Source organism: Notothenia coriiceps, unplaced genomic scaffold, assembly GCF_000735185.1.
Source record: "Notothenia coriiceps isolate Sejong01 unplaced genomic scaffold, NC01 NC01_scaffold00026502, whole genome shotgun sequence".
NCBI classification, from domain to species: Eukaryota; Metazoa; Chordata; class Actinopteri; order Perciformes; family Nototheniidae; genus Notothenia; species Notothenia coriiceps.
The window spans coordinates 1-7,325 of record NW_011359203.1 but is presented as its reverse complement, the minus strand read 5'-3'; the positions used below and the strand labels follow the sequence as shown (position 1 = coordinate 7,325).

General features: G+C 36.5%; 1 long non-coding RNA gene across 1 annotated transcript in view; it reads right to left on the bottom strand.

The window, feature by feature from the left end:
• LOC104957199 (uncharacterized) overlaps positions 1–4,908 on the bottom strand; it is an 8,948-nt gene extending 4,040 nt beyond the window's left edge. The window contains exon 1 of the long non-coding RNA XR_799644.1: positions 4,789–4,908. This is a non-coding gene — a long non-coding RNA (uncharacterized lncRNA). The remainder of the gene's footprint in view (positions 1–4,788) is intronic.
• Positions 4,909–7,325: the final 2,417 nt, after the last annotated feature.

Below are 7,325 nucleotides of genomic sequence, written 5' to 3'. Positions count from 1 at the left end.
CTCAAAAAAACTCTCGACCTGAAACAGTCCCAAACAAGAAAAATGGAACTATCACTACCAATCTTTTTCTAATTACGTTACTCATAGTCTGTGTCGTAGATTCTCATCCAGAATAAACAGAGTACTGTGCTCATAGGACGAAAAGTTACGTCAAATGTATGAAACTTAACGAAAAGAATTACTAACAAATGTGAACAGATCAAAAATGATTTACATAAAGATACCATTATGTCTCCTTCGTTCAAAGTGTAACAAACAGAGGACGACGATCTTTTACCTAGATTACGGGACGAAAGTCCGAGGTCATGGACCGTTACACTCCGTGAATGTATCCGCCTTAACCCTACATAATAAAATTTAGGAGACTCGTCTCTCTCCCTCGACAACATAATACTATAACTAATACGGTTAGTCACAAAGAATCCGAGTTTTGTTGATTTGAGTGTTGATTTACTCGCAAATCAAATAAATTATTTTCTCTGTGTACAAGTTACACTTTTCACTGGCATCTATATCTCATCATACGCTTAAACCACGATCTACTATATAATTTTTTAACAAAAAATTTGTGGAAGTTAAACATCCCCCCCCCCCGCGCCCCGAGGCAACATCCCACGTCGGGGGAGGTTCTGTTACTCGTCCCCTTTGTGACATCATACTACCTACCCGAGACCTACTATCTAGCTCCTACCTACCTACCTACCTACCTATCTCTCTATCTTTCTATCCCATCCATGAAAAACTAGGTTACACCCTGGAAGAACGATCGACTGTCGTCGTCCGTTTTGTTCTTGGTCCTGTTGTTGATGTACGAAAGGACCGTTTGAGTAGGGTACACTGACTTTGTAGAGTTAAACCCTAGAAAGAGTCTGCGGTCCAACACACTTAAATAGGCTCAACATAGCTTGTCTCTAAAGCCTCCGATATCTCTCCCACAAACATGCTATATAACAAACACACAAACAACAAATCAAAACCACTCGAGACGTCTCAGGGGCCCAGCACCCTCCCCAAAGACAAAAGAAAGCCTACCAAACCACCCCGACGAAATAAGTGTAGGTCTGAGCTTCAGACCTACGCGCGCGGGCCGGCCGTCTGCACGGCGCCCGGCCTCAAACCCAGGCACTCTCTCCTCGCTTTTTTCCTCTACGTGGCGCTCACGCGCCGCGGCACCACGTAACAGGACGTCACTAAAATAGAAATCACCGTGCCCCATAGTTCGGCGAAATAACATTTTAGAAAGTCAAACACAAATGTCTGTCCCTAGCCTTTATGGCGCCGGTTTATGTTTATGTTTCGTTACAGCCCGCTAGCGACGTCCTCAGCCCGAAAAAAATATATATATATATATATATATATATGTAAACACAGATGAATACAGTAGTTTCCCCAGATAACTGACACCTGAACAAACTGAGACACACTTCCCCCTAGCATCTGTCCGTCTGCCCTTCCCATCTGTTTCGTGTCACTGCCGCTAAGCAAATATCTAACTAACGTGTGCCAATTGGCTTCGAGTGTAAAGACACCAACAATATTATTCCTACGATATAGACTGAGAAGTTTTATCACTGCACGTACTGCCTCTTCTCCTTCTGGATGAGAAGGCATGGACTGTATGTTGACACGGCTTCTTCATGGATATATACCACATCAAAGTAGATATTACATTTGTGAGCAGAGCTGCACAATTCATGAATTCTGTTGAAATCACAACATGAACAATTCCAATCTCAATGAGTACAATATTTGTTCAGAATCAGAATCAAGTGTATTGCCAGGTACGTTCACACATACTTTGGTATCTGGTGGTTCGAACACAAACAATCTAAAATAAGGTGCAAAGTAGGTAACAAAAGAAACGTAAGGATGATACAAAAACAAGTATTTTTAAGAAACAATGAAGCATTAAAAAAGGATGCTAAAGACAAGTATTTACACCAAGTTCAAATGTGACTATACAAATAAACTTAAAAGCTAAAAAACAGAACCACAAAAAGTTTTGATGGCAAGCTAGTGTGTTATGTTTGAAAGTTAAAGGATAAATATGTGTGTTTAAATATATTTAATTAAGTTTAGTGGAGCTGTAGAGATATCCCAGGCCAACTAATCATATTCTACAGAGCTAACAAATATCTACTTTGAACAATAATAATATTACATTTTATGATTTTTAACTGGTTTCGCAATTGCCATTTGATTCAAGGAGGGATTGATCAGTTTTTAAGATAATCAAATCAAACAATATGCTTTGTTTAGTCTGTACTTTACGCTTTGGCAATATGTAATAACATGTTATGGTTCTGTATTGATGTACAGGGAACAGTGAATGACAGCTAGGCACAGTGATGATGGTGTACACATATATTATTGTTTTGGAGGATGTTTATGTTGTGACATTCCTGCCATGTTAGGTCTGCCTTCTTGACCCCTCACCTTTAACAACCCCCACCCCCTAGTGGGAGCACAATGGAAATAAGCTTTAGGGCTTTAGAGCGTCATCCTGATATTCTTTAAATGTACTGCTCTGACTTTGCTGTCATCTATTATGAAGTACAAATATTTTCTTTTTATTACATGCATGCCAATAAAGCCAAATTGAAATGATGCATGTGTTTGGCTGACATCCCATTGTGACGAAGTCGCTTATTACCTCACAAACAAACCTGTTTCACCGCCTGGGAGGAGAACACATTCCCAGCAAGTCATACCATTGTATTTCACACAATATAGATATTTGTGGTTGGGAGTATTGCAACAGCAGAAACTCTACACTGCTATGAACTACTACTACTCACAATCATGAGAAAACAGGAAATGCCAGGCTAACGAACGACGGCACTATCGTTAAAATGAGAACGTGGATTAAAACATGTTATTTAGACTTTAGAGAACTCCCAGACAAACTCCAGTGTTGGAAGAAGTACTCACAAAGTACACAAGTATTCACATCAAAATATACATACGGTAGAGAAGTACTATCAGCTAAAAGTACTTCTTTTCACAGTATTATCTTACTATGATATACTTTTTAGATTAAAGTACTGAATTACACAATATATGCTCATCATGTGTTTATATATGTAGCCTACAAAGAAACTAGTAAGTGTGAGTGTTCATATAAAATGTAGTAAAAAGTACAATATTGCCACTGAAATGCATTGGAATAGGAATATTAAGTAGTTGAAATTGAAAATACTCAAGTACAAATATGTCAAAATAGTACTTAAGCTCAATACTGGAGTAGATGTATTTAATTGCATTCCACCACTGCCAAACTCCATTCATAAATCTAAAGATAGTGCTATACAAGGACTTTAAAGCGTTTAGCATAATACAATTCATTTAGAGGCAGTTTTTAAATTATAATAAGTCAGAAGCACAAACAACACCTAACTTTACAACTGGATAACTTTTAAACACGGATTTATAATGTTAACAATAACCCAAAGTTACAGCAAAATACAGCATGGTGGGCGGATTCCCGAGTCGCTCAGAGGCGCGTGAAGCCTAAATAGAGCGAGTGTAGACTCAGAAAGTACCCGGATGTGGGCCCACAGAGCATGCGCAGTTGAGTTTCCCCTTAGGCCCCGCCTCTAATCTCTATCTGTCAGTCAGATGAATTGAGAGGGGAAAATAACACTGGATTCAGCTTTTAGTGCATTTTACGACTTTTACAACCTAATGATTAAAATAAGGGCTGTAAAAGGGTTCGTGCTGGTTCGTTTATTTATTTAAAAATAAATTACAGGCTGATTTACAGACATTTGATTTTGTGAATTGTATATATTCAATGTTTACATTTTGGGAGTTTGACAGACTGGACAATCATAATGTACACTGCCTTATACTCTGTGTATTTATATTGTGTATTCAATAGATATATACTCTATAGATGTACATCCTTCATTATTGAGATGTATAGATTCACTGTTTAGCTTACTTAGTTTATCTTCTACTGCTGATATTGTTATTTAATTACTTCATCATGTGCAATGTCTCATCGCAGGAAACAAATCCCAAATTGGGCTCAATAAAGTATATTTAATGTTTAATTTTTAATATGATGTGCATGCTATTTATTTTATAGTGTATTATTTAGTGTCTATATCTTCACTTTTGGTGTTACAATGTACATTTCCACTTTGCGGGAAGATATATATATATACACAATTCCACCTATAATACTATCATCTGGCTGCTATCACACACACCTGTTACTTGTACTATGTGTATTTTGTAAATTATGTAATTTCTACATTATTTTAAATATTTGTATGCATGCTTCTTAGTTAATATTAAGCTATATTTGGCTCTTTACTTGCTGTAACAATGTAAACTCGAATAAAGGTATTCTGCAAGTCAATGGTAAAGAGTCCTTTTGGGCCCCGTGACGTCACCGAAGCTGGAGTATCGCTGTTTGGCCGCTACGGACATTCCAAATATGGGCTTCAACGTCCAACGCACTTCCTGGGGCTTTAATGAGTTAAATTATAAATAAAACTACCGGAGGATCTCTACGTTTTCCGCGGTGTGTGGCTACGCAGTGGGGGAAAGCAGCTAAATGTTAAAAAGTGATGTTTTTAACTGAAGTTCGGTGCTTCTGTTGTCCGTTAACAGCTGCTAACTGAAGCTAACTGGAGCTAACGTTAAACACAGACTCACTATTACCGAGATTTATGAGTTTAAAACTAAACTTAACAAACTCCAAACAACTTAAAAAGTTCACATTAGACTTGGTTTAACTTTGCACACACAATAGTTTAAAAAAAATCCGAGAAAACTCACCCATTATCTCTCCGTTCAAATCTGATTCACTCACTCCGCTTGACATCGTCTCTCAAACTCTGCTCCAAAGAGGACTGGTAGTTTTAGAGTTAGACACGCACATTATTGGACGTAATGGGGATGTGATTGACGTACGTGCGTCAAAGCAAAAGGCGTAAACTCTGCTTCGAGAATACTGATTTATCGCGAGATTTGCTTTAAACAAATATTACTTATTTTTTTAATTACACACATGTGAAAATCATATATTTGTAATACAAAAAAGTGTATACATATAAAATATAAATAAAATACATAAAGTAATTAAACAAAAGACAAAAGAAAAATACAGTTTGATATTTCAGTTTAAATATTTGTTAAATACACAATTAGTTTTGATTGCCTTTTTTTTCACAATGTTTTGTAATAGTGCTGATATATTATTCTTGGTGAAAATTTTCAAAAAGTAGTTTGGAGTCAGCCCATCTCTTTTTATGAGTATGACATTTCCCTAAAAATAAAATGTACTGTACAAAAAATAATAATATCGTCTCTGAAGTCAAATGTCTTTATCCAAGAGTAGTAGTTTTTGTCCAAGCAAATATTACTTACCTGTACTTCCTCATACTACAGTTACGTACAATGTTAATAATTTAAATTAGGAATAACAACTTAATTCAACAGGTGTGTGTGTGAGGGATAAAGAGTGGCAATTAACTCTGGAAAAATCAGAAGGTAAACACCGCCATCTAGAGGCCATAATGCAGTTTTCATAGTTTTTTCTTTTTTTACGGGCTTTCTGTGTCATTTTCTTCTATTATAATAATCAATTGTGTTGCATTGTTATATGTCATCCACGTAAGAGCTTTATATGGTAAATAAGTTCCATATGAAAGGCACTAAACTTAAATTAACTTTCACAAACGTACAAAGAAAGTAGAAGGAATACAAATAATGTTAACCAAAATATGTTTTATGACCAATGACCAAAGTGAGACATGCAATGATGACAAGGAGACATTCAATTTCCACATAGAAACAAAGCAACTACGAAAATACACTTAAAATGACCACAAAGACACTTCAAATGACCACAAAGACACTCAAAATGACCACAAAGACACTCAAAATGACCACTAAGACACAAAAGATGACCACATAGACACTGAAAATGACCACATAGACACTAAAAATGACCCCATAGACACTGCAAATGACCACAAAATCACTTAAAATTAGCATAATGACACTCAAAATGACCACAAACAAACTCAAAATTAATACATAGACACTTAAAATGACCACAAAGACACTCAAAATGACCCCAAAGACACTTAAAATGACCCCAAAGACACTTAAAATGACCACAAAGACACTCAAAATGACCAGAAAGACACCTAAAATGACAACATAGACACCTGAAATGACCCCAAAGACACTTAAGATGACCTAAAAAACACTCAAAAATGACCACATAGACACTCCAAATACACTTAAAATGACCACATAGACACTCCAAATACACTTAAAATGACCACATAGACACTCCAAATACACTTAAAATGACCACATAGACACTCAAAATTACCATAAAGACAAAAAAAGGTACCAAAAAGACACTCAAAATGACCACGTAGACACTCCAAATACACTTAAAATGACCACAAAGACACTTAAATGACCACAAAGACACTCAAAATGACCATAAAGACACTTAAAATGACCACATAGACACTCCAAAGACACTATAAATGACCCAATAAACACTCAAAATGACCACGTAGACACTCAAAATGACCACAAAAACACCCAAAACGAGCACAAAGAACCTTAAAAGAACAACAAAGACACTCAAAATTACGAATAACACACTCAAAATGACCACATAGACATTTAAAATGACCACAAAAAGACAATAGGCTTCTCTTCAGTCTGTGTGTCTTGCTGCAATGTGCTTGTGTTGTTTGCATGTTGAAGCCCAGAGGCCAATTGTTTGAAAACCCAGAGGTCCAAGATGTAAAGAGTTAAAGAGCTGTTTTTCATACAGTAAATCTGCAATGACAGCGTGTGAGTAAAGTCCACGGATCCATCTTATAGTTGCTGGGCACAAGCGTCGTATTCACATGCAGAACACAAAGGAAAACCAAGGACACAAAGAAAGAAAAAGACGCATCAGAGCGTGCAGAGAAAGACTTTGTTTATCTCCAGCTCACAGGGTCTAGTTTCTCTCAGAGAACATCCTACGCCTGGCTGCAGGAAAAATCAATGCAAAGAGAGTGAAGAGGAAGAGGAAGAGGAAGAGGAGGGTGTTGCAGTCTTTATAAATACAGTCTATGGTTGAAATCCTGCCAAGTGTGTCTTATATCTAGTCAGAATATGTGTTTCCACTTGAGGACCGTTTTAGCTTAGATTAGCTTTTTATTAGCAACCCCCCACTTTAAATGTTCTTTTAGTCTTTATTATTTACCTTTATATTGTTTTATTTATTGTATAGGTCTTAATCTTTTTATTTGTATTTCTGTTGCAACCATATGTCAACTTTGTTTTATGGGGTTTCA